Here is a 10,497-nt window from a genome sequence, read left to right as displayed (position 1 = left end):
AGGACTACGACTTATAACCAGAATCTCTTGGAGGGAGAGCGTGACTATTATGTATAGATCTGTACGGGACTGACTATCCCGCACCCTCGCTGCTAGCTACAGCGGAACCGTTAGGTTCAGGGGTGACAAAGTCTTAAAAAGATATTGGCCCCCGTTCGTGCCTTATCCAGTCAAAGTACGGTTATGGCACTCACAACTTAGGTAACGAGAATTTACTTTTCCAATATACTCCTCTGGATGTAACCAGAACTTCGAAAATACGGCTAATATACTCCTTTGGGTGTAACCAGAGCTTCGAAAAGAAAACTGCTGTCCAAGTATGGTAGATACTCGTGTATGGATAATCAACTATCAACCCTTAAGAAAATATGAGATTTTCTGGAATAACTTAATCTTTCATAAATAGTCTGTTTAATGTGTAACTAATGGATAATCAAAACTCTTTCATAAGAAAATATGGGATTTTTCTTGGGAAACAACTTTTCAAAGAATCAAGGAAACATTCCTTTCACCAGAATTAACCGCTTATGAACTCACCAGCTTTATGCTGATATTTTAAAACCGCTTGTATTCTCAGGGCATCAATAGGCAGGTACTTTTGCCAACTTTTGGAGAAGATGGAACATCCTGAAGTCACATCTTTTACTTTTGCTATATATATACTGACATGTATAAACCATGTTTTTGAACAATGTAAATATTCTTCTTATAATGTAATGGTTGTGTTTACTATGCTTACTATGATACAACTGTTGTGATACTACGCATGACGTCCTCCGCCCCGGAACGTTTCCGCCTTCGGTTTCGGGGTGTGACAGATTGGTATCAGAGCGATTGTTTATAGTGAACTAAGTATACCGAACTTTACATGGTATACAACTATAAACACTAAGGGGCCTAAGTGCTCTGAACTAAAAGTATACTTTTAAAATATAAGTATTTTTACAAAGAGTATACAAGTATACCCGTGTAATGCCCGTGTTTCTAGGCTAGGCATTTATATTGACATTATAGTCTAGGTTAACCTTTGTAACTCATTTTGAAGAAATGAAAATGAATTATGTGAATATTATGTGAATTATGTGTTTTATGCTTAATTATTAGGGCTTAATTAATTAAGAATAAAAATGAGCGTCAAAAATTAAATTTTAGATAAAGCCGATATCTATTAAGAAACTTGTAATGGGCGTGACAAGGATTACGGATATATAAAGAATGCCGAAATCCGAGTTATAACGAAGAAGTTATGACCTGTCGAAGTTTCGCGACAAACCGGCACGGGGCCGAATGTCGTAAAAAGTGAGTTTTCGATAAACTACTTTTTGGACTTAGTGATATAAATGAAACTTGTAGTGTTCGTTAAACCGAGAGTAGGTATAAAAAGAACGCCCAAATCTGACTTTGTATAAGGAAGTTATGATTTTTCGAAGTTTCAGCTTAGCAGTAGATAGCTAAAAACTCGAATTTTAGATCGAGTGATTTTTAGCCAACACAACCTAAACAAGAATCGAAGGTCTCGTCATTAGTAGCACAACGGTAAAAAGTCTGACGAAAACGGACGTCGGATGAAGAAGTTATGAATTTTTAACGGATTTCCTGTCCCGGTCTGTTAAAAATAATAATATAAAAATTAATGTCAAAATTAGCCAACGAAGTCTAAACGAAAGTTGTAGAGCGTAATTTTACCTACGCGTGCATATAAAGAACGTCAAAAACGGAGTTTGTATGCGAAAGTTAAGGATTTTAGAAGGTTTGGGTGCAATTTCCGAGAAATTCGCATGGATTGGAGCCCGCCACGTCACCCTCGCCTCGCTGCTGACCCATGTCCGAAGCAGCTGCGTCATCCGAGTCGTGGCCCAGTCCGAGACCGACGCGTGTCGTATGTGTGGCCTGTCCGAAGCGAGCCACGTCTCGCCTACCAGCCTCCGACGCGCCTTCGCATCCGAGCCACGTCTCCCTTCCGATCCGAGTCTCGCAACTGCTACGTGGAGTCTTCTTAGCCATCAGTCTTCGGTCTCGCACCCTATAAATAGGAGGGTTGCGAGATCTCCCCGGTACTTTTGGAAAATTGGCATTTTTCACCCCTAAACTTATATTTTGACTATTTTGACTTCCCCCAAAGCCCCGGTATCATTTCCAACACTCGAAACACGTCCCGAAGTGCCCGAAGACCCGGAAAATTTTTATCTTTTCGGTTTTGAAGCTCCAACCTCGCAGAGACCGGTTTTTCATTAAAGCCCCCGGTTTTATCAGAAACGATCATTTTAAGAAACGAAGTGCTGCCCGATTATCATCAAATCAAGTGAGTGTATAGTCACTTTCATTTTACACATAGATATGAAGTATTTACCTTATAATACGTGCTATGTGCAAATATATTAATTGTTTATTTGAGGTGACTATTGAGTTGATGTTTTATACGAGTTTTAAACTGTATAAGTATTTTTATCTACAAATATGTTGGGTAGAACATGGGTAGATAGTGATGTGTGATAAAATAAAAGTGATGAGAGGCCTCGTTGTGATTTGTGATTCAGTCATCTAGCGGAGTTTGGATGACGACCACGGACTTTCTAGACAGTCCAGTGGGAAACATTAGCAGGTCTGCAACCTGTAGGTGTTAATGAACTTGGGTGTTTATTCGTTGTACTCCATCCCCCTCATGGTTGCCTTTAGGACATGTATGGCTGAGGAAACCCCTTAGCAGTAGTGTCCATCCCGATGATATTCTTTAGTCTAGTCCCTTGTGAAAAGTGTTTAGGGACGTAAAGTGAGGATAACGGGAACGGGTAATCAGGGTTATTGTTGATTGGTGAACTTAATAAGTTTATTATTACTGTGGGTTGAAAACCCTATAAAACTATTTATTTTATGTTCTTCTAGTTATGACACTATATGAGCATGTATGCATGTATTTATACTTTTAATAAAAAAAAGAATCATTTATTTTCTAAAAGTATATTTATTTGAAAATGCACAAATCAGAGACTATGAGTCCCAATTGTGTTTATAGTTTGTATATCTTATGTGGTTTGATATACTTAATTCACTATAAACTGCGCTCTGATACCAATCTGTCACACCCCCAAACCAAGGATGGCGGAAACGTCCGGGGGTGGAGGACTTCATGTATAGTATCATAACAGCAATTGTAATAGTAATTCAAGCAAACACAACCAACATATATATAATTGAAAAAAATTACATCATTGTATGAATTACATGTTTACGAATCAATTACAATATGTTGATAAAATATGAAATAGTAGAAGCCTTAGCGTCCCATCCTCATAAGCACTTGATTACCTGTTTAATGATTTCCTGAGAATACAAGTTGTTTGAAAAAGTATCAACACAAAGGTTGGTGAGTTCATAAGCTTTTCGTTTGTAAAAGTAGTATTTGTGTTAGAAAAATCCAATAGTTTCCTTAATGTGTAAATGTAGTCTTAAAACCCAAAGACCGAAATGTACAAGTAATTTGTCATATTTATAGTAAAACAATGCAAGTTTAAATCGACATAAACTCGTTAAATTTTAATGAAGTTCCCGTAATTTCCAATGTTTGTTAATACTTTATGTGAGTTTATTATAACCATACTATGACCAAGGTTGCCTAAAACGACGTTCTTCAGGCGTCGGAAATGTTATGACATTTGTCACCCCAGACCTATCGGTCTAACTGTTGCATGCAGTTTAGGTGTGGGTTTGTCAAACCCAATATAGATCTATACACAAATATCACGCTCTCCCTCAAGGAGACTCTGGTTACAATACAGGACTTAATGGTAATTTGAAGTAAATGTCTCACAAAGTCATTAACGGAATTACGTGTTATGAAAACTTGGTACCGTATGGCCGTACCTTGCTTAATGAAAATATCCTTTGTATAAATGTACCCTTTTTAAATGTATGTGTTATGTAATGTATCATAAACTATACCTATTATAGTTTATCAAGCAAGGGTAGTACGTGGTAATGTATGCAAACTATATTCAAAATAGTTTATTTAATGTTTGAATGTATCGATTGTACTTTGATTATAATCACTTGTTATTCTTTATATTTTATATGACGAAATCCAGTTGTAAACTGATGTGTGTCTAAATATTAAGATAAAATGTCATATATTGCAGTAACATATAATCACATAAAGATATACACCTTGCTCAACATGTTACAAGGTGAAATGAACTTAACAACAACTTTTCGTTAAAAACAGTTTCTGTTACCGTTCTTAGAAAATTTATAGAAAACTCATCAAAGCTCTAAATCCAAATCCGCAAATTTTGAGAGTTTGGAATATGAGTCTAGTTTGTTCGTAAATTTTATCATGATTTTTAGTGATCTCTAACAGAGGTGAAAATGTTCATAATCACAGACTGGTCCGGGTTTGCCTCTGAAATGACAGGCAGTTTTGTAAAAATCACCATAAATTGTAGAAAAATCATATGGAGATGTGCAAGTAGCCATTTTAAAGCTAAGAGTTTGAACTACTTGCACCTGAAACAGTTTTGAAAACTAAAATATTTAAGTTGACCAAAACAGTCCGTGATTAACGTCCATCTTTTCTGATGTAATCTGTTAGGAAAAGTTTAATTGTGTTCTTGATGATTTTACTTGTATTCCCCCCCTTAAAACTTAAGAAAACATGTAAATGTATGGGTATGAACTCACCTTATGTGGTTTCAGTAGATGAAAGTGAGAGAGAGGAAGTGTTCAACCCAAGAACACTAAGAAGATGTCTTGACGACTCGAGAATCTAACACCGAATAAGATGGAACTTGTGTAAGATATCAATGATTTGAGTAGAATGGAGTTTAATAATTATGTGAATGATGAAGATACTTACTAATTGAAGAAAGAAATCCCTGGAGAAAGCCTTGAAGTTCTTGAAGTTGAGAGAAAAGATGAGAGAATTTTGGAGAGTGTTCTTGGTTGCTAAGTGTAGAATGAAAGAGTTTTATGGAGAATGAGGAGAGAGGATCAATCCTCCAGCTCTTAGAACGTGGGAAGAGCTGGAGATTGGCTGTAAAGGTCCACTAAGAAGACAAGGGGTAGTGGGAAAGAATGGCTAATCATAGAGTGAGGTGGTGGTGGTTTGCTTTTGCCATAAATTAAGGAAAATCAAATATTCCCTCAATAATTAGTTCAATCACCAATTCTTTTAATATATTTTATAAAAACCCTGGAGATTTATATATTTTGGGGCCTTAGTTTATAAAATAAAGTTTTGGGTGAAAATCCCACGTTAAAATAATGAAAAACGGAGTTAAAACGAAGTCGTTGTCGAAAAACCGGTAAAAAGGAGCTGTCTGCGAGGCTTCGGACCTTCGGACCTTCGGACCTTCGCTTCGGACCTTCGGACCCTCGCTTCGGATCAGAGGCCTCGGATGCGAGGCTTCGGATGCGAGGCTTCGGTCCAGAAGCTTAGGTTTCGGATCCTTAAAGCTATTTTACTCGTTTTTACTCCGTTTCAAGCGATTTTTGACCCGGTCAAGGGTCGAGATGACCCAAATGATTACAAAAAGTTAAAGTAACTTTTGAGTGAGATTTGGGAGAGATTTGGGAGAGATTTGGGAGAGATTTGGGAGAGATTTCAAATAGAAAGAGATAGAGTGAAAACGATTTAGAGAGGTTTCGTTTGTGCTTAATTTGAGTGTCCGGCTTCACAACGCAAGGTTCGTAAACCCCATTAAACCGTGTTTTAGTGTCTTACACAATCCCGATGATTGTGTAATAGTGTTTTATCGCTTTGGTTCGTTGTTTAGCACTTGTTAAGGCTAAGGAAAATCAAACACATGAACTTTCCAAATGATGATTTCTCATTAAAATAGCGAATTGTATAGTGATTACATAACGTAAACCCTAGCATACAAGGGTTATTGGAGTTGACCGGTTTGACTTGTTGACTTTGAATTGACCGAAATTTGACGGTTGTCACAAATTGTGTAAAGTGTTAGTCTTGATAAAGAATCTGCACTATCTCTTGAATATTTGACAAGGGAGTCTTATATGTCAAGAGGACAGTGGGAGTATTAAAGCTCTTGAAAGTTTCAAGACTTAATCAAGAATAAAACCTAAAGTCCTTCACTAGCACACGACTTGAGGTTTATAACCTATCGTGTTGAAATTTTTGTGCCTATTAAAGTTGGCTTTGCATAGGAGTTCTGAGAGGTCTCAATTGGTTGCACAACTACTTGGAAGCAATGGCAGGCACCTGAGCTGCCAAATGGCAAGAATTTAAGATTGCACAAGTTTAATCAATATGAGTTTGGATTTGTCATTATCCTTGTCTTGTGACTATGGTTTTGACGATTCACATGGATAAGAACACATACACCATAAAATCTAAGGGCCATAAGGTTTCTCTCCGATTCATGAAAATGATGGTGAGGAAACACTTCCACCAAGTAGATTTGAAGCAGATGGCAAAAGGTCTAAACAATTGAGACTATGATTACGGCATCCCTTTTCATAGTTCTGAAATTGTTTAGACACACATGCATGCTATCTAAGGAAAGGTGTATGATTTTGATAAAGTTTTATCAAAGCATCTCGTATTAGAAATCTGAACTTTGGTAAGAAAGTCAATAAAGTATTGATTTCTAGAAGTCCAATTGATTTCTGAGTACATGTCAAAGCTAGTGGGAGCATAAGTGTTATGCTAATAATCATCATGTTAGTGGGAGCATGATAATTATTGTTAGTGTTGCAAGTTAGCAATGTTAATTATAGAAAACAAAATTTTCAATTCGTGAGGCTGCAGGAATTGAAAAAGTTGTTTTGCTATAATTAAGGGAGAGGATATACTTCATTTCAGTTCTAAAGGCTTAGATTGAGACCTTAATCATCTTTAGTGAAGAACATATATATGAATTTCATGTTGGATTGGTTCAACTTAAGGAAATTCTATATATTGCGTTATCAAAATTCGATTATGATTACGGCATCCCTCTTCATAGTCAAATTTTGAAAACATGGCAAATAAAAATATTGTAGCAAAAGACTGGTCTAGAATCATGTCTTTATGTGAGACATCATGAATCGTGTACCATTTGCTTTGGGTACAGGATCGATTGCATGTGCTATAATATTTGTCATTTCTAAATTTTTCCAAATGCCCAAAGGCATTAAGAAGGGAAAAGGTCTAGAATTGAATATGACTAAAATGATTAAGCAATTGTCGAGGACAATCTGAGGTTTACCAAAGATTGGTTGCTCAGGGACAGTTGGAAGTATAGTGCTAATTTTGGAAGGACCATATTGACATATTCTGAAAAGAGGCATCTCTTATTCAGAAGTGATAGTCAAAATGAGAATATGGAGTTGTCTCCATAGGTGGAAGTTATCTATGTAAGATTAGAAAACTTAATGCAAGAAGCATGTCCAAAGCAATGTACTTTGAATATGAGACTTAGTTTCCATGGAGTTGATCTCCATTGGAATACCTTATAATGACTGTTGACAAGTCTTTGTGACTTTGTACATATTCATTACAAGAGGGTCAGTGCATATAAGTTTAAAATCTAAACAGATTTCGATAAATGATAGGAATTTGAAATTCTCACATTTTTCGATAAGGATTTGGGAGTGTGAAATTAGAATCATTGAAATCATGTTCAATTGGTTTATTTCACAAAGTAAGGATCATAGACAAACATAGAGTGCATACTTGGTGTATGGTAAAGCTATTGTTTAAGAAAAACATAGTGTACATGCTTGGAGCATGGGACAACTAGTGTTTTTAATTCAAGTATAAAGTTGATAAAACCGAAACAATGAATAATGAGTAATCAGTATGGTGATAAATAAAAGTGTTTATTTATATTCATAGGGTTTGATACCATATTTGATTCATTTATTCTTGTGTTTCACTTTGCATGTTTTGACTTCCAGAATAACTAAGTCGCTCTTCCTGGATGATTAAGTTATTCAAACCATCCACAGTCGGTCATATGTTGGAAGTAGATATGAATCAAGACTGTCATGGGTTGGTTTGTAGAGGTCCAAGTTGGTGGACAAAGTGGTGCTACAACACTCATGAGTGCTCATAAGTTCTGAGTATTGGATTCAACCCACGCTCATTTGAATCACTTCATGGATTTTATCACGAGTGATCATGAGACGATAATATCTTATATTCTTAAAACCTAGATATATGAGTTGTTACTATGAGTTGGTTATACATTGATTGCACGAAAACGCATTGGTAACTCGATGTTATAAAACGTGCCTTTGTGTATGATTCAACAAGTAGTAGAACAAGCCATATGAGTCGAAGTTTATCCATTCCTTTTACCTTCGGGATAAAAGCGATATCTGTGGGCCCCTCGATGATTTAAAGATGATACATGTGAGTGCTTGGCCACGCCAGGACTGATTTGATTTGTTCAATCAGTCAGTCATCATGAATCGGAAATCGGGAAACAACAAATGGACAGAGAGAATGATTGATAATCCATGTCTCAGTCCATATGATATCTAGAATGGAGGAATATATGATCCCTTATCTAATGGACAAGTCATTGACAAAGGTCAGAGTTCATAGACAAGGTCAGAGTTCGACAGAAGCTTTTGAGAGCTACGATTGCTGATCGGTTCCTGAAGTCATACGCAATAATAGTTTTAGACTTATCCAAGTGGGAGACTGTTGGATTAATGTCTAAGTTCATAACTATAATTGGTAAGACTTGACCCGACCCGGCATGGTCCATTTGGGTTGCATGGCATCATGCATTTGGATAGACTATAATGAGAGAAATAACACTTAAGGTTAGTTAATATATTATAAGTTCTAATATATTAATAAGGTTATTTAATTAGTATTGATCAAGAATTAATTTGGAATTAATTAAGTGATCAAAAGGAGACTAATTAAATATATGGGTTGATTGTGTAAATCATTCATTCTTATATATGTGGGCTTGTGATCCAAGATTCCTTATGTTGGACTAAGTCCATGGGGTGACCCATGGATACTCCATGGAGGTTAAAATCCATGGAGCATAAGGAATGGGTAAAGTTATGAGTTACATGGTGTAACCCTAATAGCCACCATATAAAAGAATCCCATGGCTCAAGAAATCATGCACTAATGTGTGAGTGTGAGGGCTAGACGATTTCAAGGAGTGTTCAAGTTTCTCTCAAGTTATTCCAAGTGTATTTGGTGTTGTGTGAACCATTTGAGGTGTCACACTTGGGGCACTAGGCACTCAAGCTTTATGAAGACATTCTACATCAAAGAGGTATGTATTCTATCTTGTTATATTTATTATTTTGTATGCTAGATTAGGATAATACCTTGGATGTTCATAATTGTATGTATAATAGAGAAAACATAGATCCAAGGTATTTAGGGTTGCATGTACACTTAGGAGTGTTAGAATGCTCAAAACCCAACAATAGGACCATTCGAGATCCTCGCTAGGATTGGTCCCGTAGCCTACAAACTTCGTTTACCGCATGAACTTAGCAACATTCATCCTGTATTCCACGTTTCGAATCTTAAGAAATGCGTATCTGACGAAACCTTTACGATTCCTCTCGATGAGATTGAAATCAACGAGAACCTGAACTTCGTTGAAGAACCAGTCGAAATCATGGATAGAGAGATCAAACGAACTTAACAGAGTCGCATCCCGATAGTGAAGGTTCGCTGGAATGCCAAGCGGGGACCTGAATTCAGTTGGGAACGCGAGGATCAGATGAAACAGAAGTATCCACATCTCTTTTCAAATCCATGATTTGTATTCTATGTTCGAATTTCGGGACGAAATTCCCTCTAACGGGGGGATAATGTGACAACCCGAAACTTTTCCGTTATCCTTACTAAATTTCCGTTAATCAAATTTGGATTCTTATCTAATTCCGTCAAATTTGATAGTTTGGGAAGGACTTTATGTTTAAATAAATCTTTTCGAATTTATTTTCGTTCACGTTAGTATAATTTTTAGTCTAACGGAATATTCTAAACTCAGTTCGATCGACTTCCGTATTTGAAAACGAAGTTTTCTAAGTCGAAACATAGCTTTCGGGCCAAACGACTCTTCAAAAGGAGTTTACGGCCGCAAATCCGGTTTACGACCGTAAACTCTGTTTACGGCCGTAAACACTGTTTACGACCGTAAACCCTCCCCCACCTCCTGACCGTAAACTCACCCCTATATAAGGGATGAGTGGCCTCCATTTCTCACTTTACACACTCCAGAAGGCTTTCTCTCTCTACTCTCTCTCTACAAACTTCGATTTTTCTCAAAGATCCTCAAGAATGTAAGTGATTCTTCACCTTGATTATGTTTCTATCTCATTTCTAGTGGCAAATCCATGTTCTTAGCTCATAAATATCATCATTTTTCTAGATTTTCTCTCTCACCAAGAACACCAAGAACACACACTAGTGTTTTTGGGACTCTAACTACCCTTTCAAGCTTCTATTTCGTAAGTACTCTACCCTTAGCTTATTGGATACAAGAATCACTTGTTAACATCTAGAAATCG

This window comes from Lactuca virosa, chromosome 4 (genome assembly GCF_052849685.1).
Source record: "Lactuca virosa cultivar CGN04683 chromosome 4, Lactuca_virosa_CGN04683_v6, whole genome shotgun sequence".
NCBI classification, from domain to species: domain Eukaryota; kingdom Viridiplantae; phylum Streptophyta; class Magnoliopsida; order Asterales; family Asteraceae; genus Lactuca; species Lactuca virosa.
The sequence above is the reverse complement of the archived record's forward strand: the minus strand, read 5'-3'. Positions refer to the sequence as shown.